This window comes from Engraulis encrasicolus, chromosome 3 (genome assembly GCF_034702125.1).
Source record: "Engraulis encrasicolus isolate BLACKSEA-1 chromosome 3, IST_EnEncr_1.0, whole genome shotgun sequence".
NCBI lineage: Eukaryota > Metazoa > Chordata > Actinopteri > Clupeiformes > Engraulidae > Engraulis > Engraulis encrasicolus.
The window spans coordinates 4528530-4543781 of NC_085859.1; the positions used below are offsets into that span (position 1 = coordinate 4528530).

General features: G+C 42.3%; 1 long non-coding RNA gene across 1 annotated transcript; it reads right to left on the reverse strand.

The window, feature by feature from the left end:
- Positions 1–13114: 13114 nt before the first annotated feature.
- On the reverse strand, positions 13115–14624 carry LOC134445604 (uncharacterized). Its single transcript, XR_010034306.1, has 2 exons — positions 14475–14624; positions 13115–13395 (listed from the first exon to the last, which is right to left on the reverse strand). It is a non-coding gene; the product is annotated as an uncharacterized LOC134445604 (long non-coding RNA).
- Between the last annotated feature and the right edge of the window lie 628 nt (positions 14625–15252).

Here is a 15252-nt window from a genome sequence, read left to right on the forward strand (position 1 = left end):
CTCCCCCCGAAAATGTTGTATTTCTTGATGTAATTTCCTGCATTTTAACATCCCGTTTCCCGTGTTTCAGCTCAATGCGGAACCCGTATTTTGTATTATTTTTATCAACGGGATGATTCCGTATTTCAAGGGACGGTTGGCAACCCTAGGTAAGATTCAGCTCCCAACTTGAAGAGACTCCCGCACACTGACCATTTTGCTGTTTTTCTTTAAGAGATTGCCTGATGAAGGTCTAGTACCGAAACGTCGTTTATTAAAGAAAAACAGTGAAATGGTCAGTGTGCGGGAGTTTCTTCAAGTTGTTTGCTTATTGACCCATGGGCCATCTACGATGCACCTGCCCGCTGAGGTGTGTGAAAAAAGTCAATGTTTTCAGATTCATCTCCCAAAAGGGCCACATGTGGCTGTGGTGCCCCAGGTTCCTGACCCCTGAGGTTGACCCCTGACCTCTGGTGTACAGTATCATCTTCATTCACCAGTGCATGTATTCACCATATCATCTTTATTGCATTGCTATTACACCATATCATCTTTATTGCATTGCTATTACACCATATCATCTTTATTGCATTGCTATTACACCATATCATCTTTATTGCATTGCTATTCACCATATCATCTTTATAGCATTGCTATTACACCTTTATCTTTATTCACCAGTTAAGTTATTCACCATATCATCTTTATTGCATTGCTATTACACCTTTATTCCATCACTATATGACCAAAACCATCCTCCTTATTGTACTGATCTACTGTATCATCTTCATTTCAATATCTGGATAAAATAATAATAATATCACACAACACGGCACACAAGTGGAAATCACTCTGGAATCAACACGGCACACAAGTGGAAATCACTCTGAAATCAACACGGCACACAAGTGGAAATCACTCTGGAATCTATAAGGCACACAAGTGGAAATCACTCTGGAATCAACAAGGCAAACAAGTGTAAAATAATAATATCACACAACACGGCACACAAGTGGAAATCACTCTGAAATCTATAAGGCACACAAGTGGAAATCACTCTGAAATCCAAGGCCTCCGAGACCAAAACAGTTCCTAACCCTAACCAGTCCATATTCACTATAGCTTCATTATCTATGCTGCCCTACAAATGCCTCGTGCAGTAACAACAAAATTGATTTTAGACTGAAAATGGTCATCTTTACACCTTGTTTATCTTGTGACAATGCCTTATGGTCCAAATGTGTCCCGTTTTAGAGATATTGTTATGTCAAATTTGCAGTAACTCCAATATCCAACCTAATATCAAGGCTTTGAATGCATTCTCCTCAGTTTCAGAGTTGGCACAGTTACTGCACTTTGCCTTTGCAGGGCAGCATGGACCGCTGGTCATTCGGAATAATTGCATTGAATGTCTGAGTTCTTAGTCCCGTGTATCTGTAATTTGTAAAGTAATAATTCCAGCGACAATTATTAATATTCTGTGAAACAACATAAGTTTATCATTTAAATTATTAATATTCTGTGAAACGACATAAGTTTATCATTTAAATTATTAATATTCTGTGAAACAACATAAGTTTCTCATTTCAGCAAAACCATCACCAACACAGAAATGAATATCAACTCCCAAATCACAATGACACGTACAAAACCGCATCACCCACTTCTTATCTAATTCATACTGTATCTTCTTAAAGGGACACTGTGTGAGATTTTTAGTTGTTTATTTCCAGAATTCATGCTGCCCATTCACTAATATTACCTTTTTCATGAATACTTACCACCAACATCAAAGTCCAAGTATTCATTATGACTGTAAAAATTGCACTTTTCATACATGAAAAGGGGGATCTTCTCCATAGTCTGCCATTTTGAATTTCCAAAAATAGCCATTTTTAGCTGCAAAAATGACTGTACTTGGACCATACTAGAAAATATTTCTTTATTACTTAGTAAACTTTCATGTAAAGATCAAATTTGGCAATAGGCAGCCCAGTTTCAATGAGCAGCATAGTTGCAGTACCTTTTTTGACCATTTCCTGCACTGTGTCCCTTTAAAGAAATAGTGATTATAATAAAGAAATATATGCATTGATTTTTGATTATATAATTGAAATTAGACAAGAATAAGATAAACAAGTACAGTACATAATAAAATCAGTATTCAGTGCTCCAAAAAGTAATTAGTAGGATAAATGTGAAATCGTAATTTGTGAACACGTAAAACTCGGATTATAATTCCAGTGAACTCAGGTGCTGTTTCCACATAGCCAGATCATTTTTAATGAGGATATTTTTTCTCCCATTTATGTGGGAACGCAACATGTAGATAAAAATAAAAACTCCATTGTAACAGGTGCGTTTTAGCGCCATAAATGGAATATTTTTAAAGTCGGATATTTGATATTTGGATTTTAAAACGCTGTTTACGTGGAAACGGAAGGCTAAAACTAGCCTGGCTCTCACGCAGCCCCTTCGTGCTTCGTGCTTCTTCGTTAAACTTCGTCGTGAGAACCAGGTTAGGCTAAAACCAATGCGTTTCCAAAAATCTCCTGCTACGTGGGAACAGCACATCAGAGTGTGTTTACAGCTCATCTCTCTTCTTCTTCTTCTTGTCGTTCTTCTTCTTGTGGAACACCTTCCCATCTGGCTTCTTCTCCCAGGACAGCTTCACGTCTCCTCTAAACCCCTCGGCCTTCAGTCTGTCCCCAATCTGAAGAGGACAACCACAGGTCAATAGACAACCAGAGGTGTGTGTGTGTGTGTGTGTGTGTGTGTGTGTGTGTGTGTGTGTGTGTGTGTGTGTGTGTGTGTGTGTGTGTGTGTGTGTGTGTGTGTGTGTGTGTGTGTTGGGCTCACCTGCTTCAGGAAGGCCTTCTGCACGTCAGGATCTTCCATGTCCACATCATCAGCTGCCTCCATCTCCACTCTCACCATCTGAGTCCTCTTCACAAGAGCTACATGAGGGGAACACACACAAGTCAGATGTGGGGTAAGTTGACTGGGGTGAGGTTAGAGGTGAGGTTAGATGTGGGGTAAGTTGACTGGGGTGAGGTTAGAGGTGAGGTCAGATGTGGGGTAAGTTGACTGGGGTGAGGTTAGAGATGAGGTCAGATTAGAAAAGGTGTAACCAATAGACTTACCATTGCTGATGATGTCAACAGAGCTGCTTACTGATGATGTCATTGGGCGATCTTCTCTCTCTCCACTGCACTGGTACTGACCTGCCTCTAGGGGGAGTGTGATGGTGATGGTCTGGTTGGTCTTACCCATAACCTTGCTGCCATTCTTAACCCAGACATACTGCTGCCAGTCTGTGTAGTTCATTACATTACACTTCAGAGTGACGTCATCTCCAGAGTAAAAGGGACGTTGAGGAGACACCACCTCCACTGTAGCCGTGGGGAGATCTGGTGGAGGTCAAGACAAACACACAAAACAACTCAAGAGTCAAGATATAGCACAAAAAAAAACATTCAAAGAACCTAAAAACAACATTTATCAAAAATGTGTCAAATATTTGAAGTGAAAATCAGCCATGCCCCACATGGGTCATACTCACCATGATGTGCAATGGCAGTGGGCAGACTGATGGAGGATGTCTCAGGGCGATCTTCTCTCTCTCCACTGCACTGGTACTGACCTGCCTCTAGGGGGAGTGTGATGGTGATGGTCTGGTTGGTCTTACCTATAACCTTGCTGCCATTCTTAACCCAGACATACTGCTGCCAGTCTGTGTAGTTTGTTACGTTACACTTCAGAGTGACGTCATCTCCAGAGTAAAAGGGACTCTGAGGAGACACCACCTCCACTGTAGCCGTGGGGAGATCTGGTGGAGGTCAAGACAAACACACAAAACAACTCAAGAGTCAAGATATACAAAAAATCATCCAAACAACCTAAAAACAACATTTATCAAAAATGTGAAAATCAGCCATGCCCCACGTGGCGCATACTCACCATGATGTGCAATGGCAGTGGGCAGACTGATGGAGGATGTCTCAGGGCGATCTTCTCTCTCTCCCTTGCACTGGTACTGACCTGCCTCTAGGGGGAGTGTGATGGTGATGGTCTGACTGCTCTTACCTATAACCTTGCTGCCATTATAAAGCCAGACATACTGCTGCCAGTCTGTGTAGTTCATTACGTTACACTTCAGAGTGACGTTGTCTCCAGAGTAAAAGGGACTCTGAGGAGACACCACCTCCACTGTAGCCGTGGGGAGATCTGGTGGAGGTCAAGACAAACACACAAAACAACTTAAGAGTCAAGATATACAAAAAAAATCATCCAAACAACCTAAAAACAGCACTTATCAAAACTGTATTAAATGTTTAAAGTGAAAATCAGATAAAAAAGAAGAGAAGTCCGCTACAACCAGGATTTCATGTTTCATGCATTGTTTTTTTTTTTTTTCCCCCGTGACGTTTCGGGTAGAACCCTTTTTCAGACGTCTAGCCGAAACGTCACAGAAAAAACATAAAATAATTGAGAGCATGAAATGGACTTCTCTTCTTTTTTCATCTGGATATTTATTGGTCCTGTTCCCAGGTCAGACGCCTGGATGTGCGAGCTTTTTCCTTCAACTTAAAGTGAAAATCAGCCATGCCCCACATGGGGCATACTCACCATGATATGCAATGGCAGTGGGCAGACTGATGGAGGATGTCTCTGGGCGATCTTCTCTCTCTCCACTGCACTGGTACTGACCTGCCTCTAGGGGGAGTGTGATGGTGATGGTCTGACTGCTCTTACCTATAACCTTGCTGCCATTATAAACCCAGACATACTGCTGCCAGTCTGTGTAGTTTGTTACGTTACACTTCAGAGTGACGTCATCTCCAGAGTAAAAGGGACTCTGAGGAGACACCACCTCCACTGTAGCCGTGGGGAGATCTGGTGGAGGTCAAGACAAACACACAAAACAACTCAAGAGTCAAGATATAGCAAAAAAAATCATCCAAAGAACCTAAAAACAACATTTATCAAAAATGTGAAAATAAAAAAGTGACAAGTGAAAATCAGCCATGCCCCACATGGGTCATACTCACCATGATGTGCAATGGCAGTGGGCAGACTGATGGAGGATGTCTCAGGGCGATCATTTCTCTGTCCACTGCACTGGTACTGACCTGACTCTAGGGGGAGTGTGATGGTGATGGTCTGACTGCTCTTACCTATAACCTTGCTGCCATTATAAACCCAGACATACTGCTGCCAGTCTGTGTAGTTCATTACGTTACACTTCAGAGTGACGTTGTCTCCAGAGTAAAAGGGACTCTGAGGAGACACCACCTCCACTGTAGCCGTGGGGAGATCTGGTGGAGGTCAAGACAAACACACAAAACAACTCAAGAGTCAAGATATACAAAAAACATTTCTCAAAAATGTAACTGAGGTGTTCCCACACAGTCCATCCCCCTCAGGTCTCGAACTCGCCACTTCCTAGTCAACGCATCGTCACAGCACGATACCACTGAACTAAAGGACCAGTCCGTTAGCTCAGCGCTGCCGATACTGTATGAGGCCGTTACCTATACTCACCATGATATGCAATGGCAGTGGGCAGACTGATGGAGGATGTCTCTGGGCGATCTCCTCTCTCTGCCTTGCACTGGTACTGGCCTGCCTCTAGGGGGAGTGTGATGGTGATGGTCTGACTGGTCTCACCAGGAACTGGGCTGTTGTCCTTTAGCCAGACATACTGAAGCCAGTGTTTGTACTCTGGTATGTCACAGCTGAGGGTGACTTCATCTCCAGAGTAAAAGGGAAGAGGAGGAGACAACACCTCCACTGTAGCGACAGGAAGAGCTGAGGAATGAAGACAAACACTACATTCAGAAACAAAGAAATGGAAACAACTTGAACAAAACCTTCATGTGTTTGTTAGCAGTGGTTATAAACCCAAACAGGTTAAAGTTGCACAGGTGTGATTCCCAGTCTGAGGTGCTGAGAGTTGCAGGTGTACAGTAAGTGTGGCCATCACAACATAACACTGAGTTGAAAGGTAGCAATCAGTAGCAATTCAGCCTGTTGACAAATGAACTTACACTGTAATGTTATGTTGACTCCACAACAAACGTATGAATACATTTAATAATGAATCATCAATAACAATGTCACCTTCAGCAGCAGCACAAGAACCCAGGCTTGACTGACTGAATGACCCAGGCCTGTCTAAATGACCCAGGCTTGACTAAATGACCCAGGCCTGACTCAAACCTGGGTCCCCATGGGCATGCAAACTCATTTGTGGTGGACTACCTTAGCATGCTGTGCCACAGCACCACCCATATGCTTTTATATGCTGCTGAGCTGAGGGCTGAAAGACTCACCTTCATAGCAGACAAACCATCCATAACCACCACAGGGTTGAACATTCCACAGACCAGAGGACAGCATTGCCACACAGAGCTCATACAGACTGGAGTCATCACTTGGTTCCCCAGATGCCCAGTGGCGAAAGGAGGAGCTGCTGCCATCTGACCACTGCCAGGCATCTCTGAACAGGCCGATCCAGACATAACCATCTTCTCTTGTAAGTAGACCTGTGATCTTGTCGTTCTCTGCCTGGTTCCTGACGCTGGCCAGGTCTGTGTGTTTCTCTCTGCAGTATCTCTGAGCTTCTGCCCAGGTCTTCTCCTCTTCAACCAGCACATAGGGGGGTGTGGAGTTTGGCCCTGTTATTATGACAATATGTCACCTGTTATTATGGACAATATGTCACCTGTTATTATGGACAATATGTCACCTGTTATTATGACAATATGTCACTGTATGTGATATGCGTTACTAAGGAAACAAGCACAGTCTAACAGTCTGACATAACCTGACAAAAGCATCTTTATGCATGAGGGGATAAGGAAACCTAGGGTGGCATCTCACCATCAGCGTAGCAAATGAATTGACGTTCCTGATTGCAGTCGATATCGTGCCACTTTCCATTCCCATGGTAAATGTAAACACAGTCTTCTTCACCTGGTCTGTCGTCTGGCTGGCCTGCATTTGTATCCCAGTTCCGGAACTCAGCCTCATTCTCTCCATAGAACCCCTCATCAGCTAGAGACCACTGCCACTTAGGACTGCCCCCATTCCTCAGCCCAATCCAAACCACCCACAACTCCCCAAAACCTGCATCCTGCATCACTCTCTTGATCTCCTCTATATCTGCCATGTTGTCTATGGTGGCCAGGTCAGTGTAGTTCTCTTTGCAGTACTGCTGAGCTGCTGTCCAGGTCTTCCCCTCCCGCACCACATGGAACTGACGAGGCACAGAGGAGAGATCACACACACCTAGAAGGAGAGGGAGAGGGTGTGGTGTGTGTGTGAGAGAGAGAGAGAGAGAGAGAGAGAGAGAGAGAGAGAGGAGAGAGAGAAGAGAGCGAGAGAGAGAGAGAGAGGGAGAGAGAGAGATAGAGAGAGGAGAGAGAGAAGAGAGTGAGAGAGAGAGAGAGAGAGAGAGAGGAGAGAGAGAAGAGAGAGAGAGAGAGAGATTGAGATAGGTAATGATAATAGGTAATCATTTTTTGTCATTTAAATTCCAGTGTATGTGTGTTTGAGTTTAGTGCAGGTAGAATGTGTGAATGGTTAATTTTAGGGTAAAGTAAGGGTATAGTGAAACCATGCGCCGGCGGCCAGTTCACTCTGCTGAAAAGACTCAACTAAATCACAACAACATTGCTATGACATTACAAAAAGTCTCAAGTAACAGATTAAGAATTGATCATTATAAATTTGGTCAAAGTAAGGTTTTGAATATTTTTTTGTCCTTTTTTTACTTTATTGATGGCAGGATAGTATGAGAGGTGGACAGGAAGTGAATGGGTGTAGAGACGGGAATGACCTGGGCCGGGAATCAAACCCAGGTCGGCCACGCGGCAAACGAGAGCCACACGACAGCGCCCACAGTGAGGTTATAACAGAGGCTCTGCTAATGATCTCATGGCTTATTACAACAGGTCCGCTGGGCAGCATGCAAATATGACTAACACTCACCAGGCACACAGGAGAGAGAGAGAGAGAGAGAGAGAGAGACAGAGAGATAGAGAGACAGAGAGAGAGAGAGAGAGAGAGGGAGAGATAGAGATAGAGAGACAGAGAGAGAGAGAGAGAGAGAGAGAGAGAGAGAGAGAGAGAGAGAGAGAGAGCAGTCGTCCACATGCATCAGGTGTCTTATGATTTTTCTCCCTGCACCTCCATCTATGACTGCAGTACCTAATGACCCCACATTGCTCCAAGGAACCAATAGCCTGTAATATCTGCAAGCTGCTTTGGACTAAAAAAGCATCAGCTGAGTATAATGTAATCAATATCTATAAAGGTTAGTTTCTATAGGAAAATCATGGTTAATATTTGTCAGGGTATATTTAAACCAAAGTCAAATCATGGTTAAACTATAGTCACGAACCATGCCCCAAAAAACATGAAAACTTTGAATAATCTGATGATTAATTTTCATAAGGGTATAGTTAATCCATGAATAACCTGATGGTTAATTTCCGTAGGGGTATAGTTAATCCATGAATAACCTGTTCTGTTCTGCAAACTGGGTCTAACTACTTGCATGGAAATCTCACGTTCAATTTATGAACAGGTGGGACCGATCCAAAAATGAGCTTATAGTTCAGGTAGTAGATCCAAGTCGTAGCTCTGTGACGTACATGTCTAGAATCTCAGAACCCTGGCATGTGTGCCTTCACTGGCTTTCATTTTTGTTTTGCTGGGAAGCAGAGTGGGACGGAAGTGATTTTTACTGCCGGTTACGAAAATACATGGAAACGGCGGTAGTCGGGTGGTAGCGGCACGGGAGCTGCGCTGCATTTGGAAAATAGAACTTGAGTGGATTTTGGTCGGCAGCGGCCGGGCGGTGTTTTTCTTTGAAATGAATGCCAAAGTAACAGAAAGTAACGGATTTTGAACAGGACTGGCAGTGCACGTCGACGATATCGGTGTGAAAGGCCGAGTAGAACACACCGCCCGACACTCGCTGTCTTCTCGCTGCTGCCACTAAGGGGTCAACCTTACCTCAGGATACGCTAGGCAGCATGCAAATATGACTGACACTCACCAGGCACACAGGAGAGAGAGATAGAGAGAGGGGGAGCAAGAGAGAGAGAGATAGAGGGAGAAAGAGGGAGAAAGAGAGAGAGAGAGAGAGAGAGAGAGAGAGAGAGAGAGAGAGAGAGAGAGAGAGAGAGAGAAAGAGAGCAGTCACCCACATGCATCAGGTGTCTTAAGATATGCATTTTTCTCCCTACACCTCCATCTATGTCTGCAGTGCCCTTGAGCAGTGTTTCTCAAACCTTTCCAGGCCGAGGACCACTTTGTCCCCCCAAAAATGTTTAGGGACCGCCTGTCTGAATTTACAGTTAATGGGTGCTAATTTGACACTGCTAATTTCGATGCATCACTTACCTTTTATTCACATTTACAAGCCTGTCCTATTGTGGTGAAAATATGACTTCAGCTATGCTTAACTTTCTAACAATGTTAGAAATATAGCCTACTGCTAGCTTGTCTTGAAAAGTAGAAATCCCCTCGCGGACCACCTGAGCTCTGTCGCGGACCACTATACCCTTACGAACATTGACCACAAAAGTGAGTACACCCCAGATTAGATTCCGGTAGAGAAGGGGTTGTGTTGGCTCGAATCGCCTCGAAATGAAAAGGGAGGTCATCGGTGTGCGTTTCAACCTTTCTTTACATTGAACTTTTACATTTTGAGTCTGCACCAGGCTTAAATAGATCGGTGTGAGATTTGAATGCAATCCTATGGAGAGTATCATGATCTGCTTCAGTAGTCACAATGAACGTTGACATGCATGTTTCTTTTAGGTGTAATTCAGATTGCCAATGTTGACAACATTCATACATCCCCAAACCATGTCAGTCCCACCATAGATGTGTATAGAAGACTAGATACGTCACCCCCTTCGCCGACAATTGAAGTCGAACGTCCGCACATGGCGGCCATCTTACCACAGCCAACTGGCGCACCTCTCTGCATTGAGTTGGTAGTAATGTGTTCATCAGATGACCGTAATTTCCTCAAATTTCAATCGATGTTTAAAAGGTTTTGGTTGTTATACGGTATAAACAAACTTAAGTAGCCTATGTAGGCTATTCCTGATTCTGCGTTGTGATTATTTTTTTTATATTACATCATATTAATAACATTAGGCATATCTCAGCATAGCCCTAGCCTATCCATGCAATTAAATAGATCCCGTAAATAAACGTACGACCCATCATTGATTCTTCTAAAAAGCCCCACTTGCCGTAGGCCTGCATTTCTTCAAGCAAGTCGTCTCTGTCCACAATTAATTGGCCCGTGGCATTGCGTTGGTAGAGTGATGTCCTTACCAGATGACCGTATGTCCTCAAATGTTAGTGGATAGGCTACAAACAGTTTGGTTTGATAAATAGAAAACAAACGGAAGTAGACATTAAAAATACTGCGTAGTGAGTGATAATTTGAAATCTGAATAAGTAGGCTACCATAATTTGAAAAAGTAGCCTACCATAGGATTTCAAATAAATAGGCCTAAAGTAAGTGACAAATTACCAGACATTGTTAGTAGCCTACATATCAACCATTAGTAGGCTATCACGCCATTTCAGCATCACGTGCATGAATCCAAACATCGGCCTAAATACTGGTAGCCCAAATAAAACCACCTTTGCCTGCACGCATAAGCTCCAGGCCAAGACTCAAGTCTGCCACCTTGTGGATACAAGAGGGAACCACAATTCATAAACGTGTCACGGATGGGCAGAGCTATTATCTTAATTAATTAACGTAATTAAGTGCACTGCCAAAAACAAGAAATCAAATAAAACCCATTACTTTTGTTAGAAAACTTTGTACTTCACTTAGTATTTTACCATTCTGGTTACACTTATCTCACCACTGAATCTTATAGCATGCTTTTACTTCAATGCATTGTCAATGTGCCGAATGTGCTACAAAAAGTTTTCACCTTACATTTTAAGTCTTCTCCTTACACCACGTTCCACATTATTATGCAACTGACATTTTTCGCTGTTTCCCCAAATAATCAATGCAAATGACAGTCGTCATAATTTTCAAGTCATCCGCCATTAGAGTACAATTAAAATGTTTTTGAATGAACCTTCCAATGATGACGGTATTTTTTAAGTAATAAAAAACTTAAAATGCTCTGTTCCACATTATTACGCAAAGTAGTTTTGTAGTGTTGTAATCCAAATTTCTTTCTTTGTTTCCCATTTACATCAACACAGTTGGATTTTTGTACCTTCTAAATTACATTTCAATGTTCAATACTTGATGATAACCTCTTTGTCTTAGTAACTGGAATGCTGCCTTTAACATTGAAGTCAATGGCAGGGCATTGCATGGGAGTTATGGAAGCCCAGATATCCTTGATGCTTTGCTCTCAACTGTTTTTGTTTGTTTGGTCTGGTGACCCACACTTCACTCTTCAATATACCCATAGATTTCCATGCCACGTTTAGGTGCTTTGGTGGTATCGACATTTTAACTCACCAGACATAAAACCCCATTGAAAATGAATGGGATGTTATGTCTGGTGAGTTAGAATGTCATCATCTCCAAAGCACCTAAACGTGGCATGGAAATCTACGGGTATATTGAAGAGTGAAGTGTGGGTCACCCGACCAAACAAACAAAAACAGCTGAGATCAAAGCAGCAAGGATATCTGGGCTTCCATAACTACCATGCAATTCCATCACTTCAATATTAAATGCAGCATTCCAGTTACAGCTTATAGCAAAGTTTTGAACATTGAAATGTATTGAAGGTACCAAATGCCAACTGTTTTGATGTAAATGGGAAAAAAAAGAAAGAAATTTGGATTACAACACTACAAAACTGTTTTGCGTAATTAATTGGAACAGAGCATTTTGGGCATTTTAAGTTTTTTATTATTTTAAAAAATACCGATGTCATTGGAAGGTTCATTCAAAAACGTTTAAAATTGTACTCTAATGGCTGATGACTTGAAACGACGAACGACGAAAATGACGACTGTCATTTATATTGATTTTTTGGGGAAACAGCAAAAAATGTCATTTGCGTAATAATGTGGAACGCGGTGTATATTTGTCCTCTCTCTCCTCTTAATAACAATAGTCAAGGTGTATGCTTGTGATATGGGCACCACTTAAAATACAGGTAATACAATTATTTATAAATAAAGTATAGGCCATGATTTGAGGTGCCACAGACAGCCCATGTCATAACAGCAGGCATACCTCTCAATCCTTTTTCCAGAGCCTATGTTACCCCTACACCAGTGGTCTCCAATTATTTTTCTCCAAGGGCCAAAATATGTAGATCAGGTGAGGCTGCGGGCCGAACCAACGCCCCAACCCAATGAAACACAAGTTAGATGCCTGGACAGAGAACAGATTTTTGCTTTACCATTTTTCCCTCTTGTCAATGTTTTTGTTATGGGACTGTTGGCATAAGATCTAACTCTCTGTGAATGCTTTGGAGAGATATGACCATGCGGTTTTACTGATAGAAAATCACACACATTTATGTTTTCATTTGTTCTGACCTCATGGCGGGCCAAATGTTTGCCATGCACGGGCCGGATTTGGCCCACGGGCCTTAGTTTGGAGACCAAGGCCCTACAACATTATTGTAACAAAGACCATATATGCATGGCTCTAAATTAACGTTTTTAGTCACCACCCAAAATGGCTTGTAGAGGTGAAGTCTTACTATCCAAACACGCACACACTAATGGGTCAAAGTGGCTAGTGAGTTTGGGCTTTTCTACCAGCCAAACTTAAATATCACCAGCATTTGTCCAGTTGGCTTGTTTTAATTTAGAGACCTGCATATTACTAAAATGTATAGCTTCAGCCAAGGATGTCAAACTCAGACCTGCGGGCAAAAATTGATGGGAATGAGTATTTTTGGTATTTGCACATTTGCGTGTGTACTGTATACTTTCATAAAAATTGAATTCGCCCCGCAACTTCATCCCAGATTTTGATTTTGGCCCCTGGTTAAGTTGAGTTTGACACCCCTGACTTAGGCCTCTTGGCAATTTCATAACAACACTTTATGTTGTTAGTAATATAATAGTTAACAGCTAAAGCATACACAAAGACATCACCTCGTCATCAAAGTCAGTCGTTTAATGTCTTGTATAAATCATAATGCAAGTTGTTTTCATTAAACAAACCCGAGAACGAAAACCATATGCAACTACTAGGCTGTGCTTGAATGTGTTGTAATGGGCAGCTGCTATGATGGTCCACGGTTCAGAGGGCAGGACGAGTGGCTAGGCTGGTCTGGACTGGAGAGGGCTGTGCTGTGCTGTGCTGTGCAAGACTGGACTGGGCTGGGCTTGGCAGCTGCTGGGCTGTGCTGGATTGGGCAGGGCTGGTAGATCAATATCCTGTAAATCACAACACAAGTTGTTTTCAAAGAACATGCCACAAAAACAAAACCATATGAAACTGAAACAGTGTGTCACAGAAGTGAGTACACCCTGGGGTGCGGAGTACCGGTAAGATAATAGGTTTAATACTGCCCATAACCCACATTTGAAAAAAAGCAAGGTCTGCTATTTAAATACAAAACACTTACAACCACACCATGCCATTTGAGACAAGTGTCCTATGAAGATACACCCGAAATAAACATGCGCACTACAGATCTGCTACATGACTGTTTTATTTGTTTGCGGTGGGGGGTGGCACCGCACCAGTAAAAAACAAAAATTACTTTACCCCTGAGTACTTCAGAAGTCGCAGTACATGTAGTTGACATGCATATTCCTGTAGGTGAATTTCAGCTATATTGATAGCATTCGTTCAGCCCCAAACCATGTCAGTCCCACTACCATGCTTGATTTTACACACCGGACATTTTTCTTTACATAAATCGCTTTTCACCACCTATACATAATTGACATCATCAAAAGAAAATGTGTTCATCTTGGCCTCATTAGACACAGAGTAGGATTATGGGCTACTAGAACCATGTGTGGTCTGATGACACCAAGATAAACAAAGCTGCTTTAGTGGTAAAACAAAAAACAAATTATTTGAACGAAGAAAAGTTACAAGTCTGTAAAATCAAGCATGGTAGTAGTGGGACTGTTTTGGGGCTGCTTGAATAATGCCAATATTGGAAAGCTGAATCTCACCAAAACAAATGTGCATGCATGTCAGTGCTGTGACTACCGAAGCAGATCATGATTCTCTCTCTCTGGGATTATAACAGGGTGTAGGCCTACTCACTTTTGAGGTACATTTTGAAACAGTAATGGCTGCATTTTCAAATTATTTCGAGTGAAAAATAAATTGAAGTGGCTGTACAAACTATACGCTGGCTACTGTTCATTGTGTCAAGGTGAACTTGGTGAACAAGGTGAAATGTTTTCCCATGAACAGATAGACTTACAAATATGCAGAAATGTGTGCTCATTTCTGTGACATGCAGTAAATTACTGGAGTGGCTGTGAGGGCCTACCTTTCAGGGGGTAGGACGGATGATTAAGCTGGTCTGGACTGGGCTGGGCTGGGCTGTCCTGTCCTCAGTGTCCCGTCTTGTTCCTGTGTGGGGCTGGGCTGGGCTCTGCTCTGCTGCAGCCTTTGGACTGGACAGCGTGATGTGCTGGTAGTTTGATGTCCTGTACAAATAAAACATAATGCAAGTTGCTTTCAATAAATAAACTCGTGGAAGAAAACTGCAACTGCTAGGACGAGCTTGGAATGGCTTGTGCTGGAAAATGGCTGTGAAGGGCTTTAAGTTTTGCCAAAGATCCTCTCCGAAGTTTATTGAATATTGAATATTTTTAATTCAAAACGAATTTCGAAACTTTTAATATACAGTATTCGTATATTTACTGTATTCTTTATTTACCATTAAAATGCATTTACTTTAAACCTGAAACCTGAAGGTGAGTTGTTCAATCAGTCAGTGGTGAAAGGCTATTACAGAGATACTGTAGTGTTATTAGCAAATGGCCCATTAACAGATAGTGAAATTCACACGAAACTTACCTGCATTAGGCTATTGTTTAGCGATTTCACAACAATTATTAATGAGAGGGCTCTTCAGGTGTGAATGTTATAAAACGGCCCAAGGCCAGTAGCAGCTAAACTGGTAGCTACAGTTACTGTTGGTGGAATTTAGCCAGTGACAGGTGATAGGCGCTAAACTGTCATTTTTAACACGGTGGCATGTTAAATAAATTACTTTGCCAACTTGAGCTAACCGGTTATAATATGTAGGTAAGTGTTAGCAA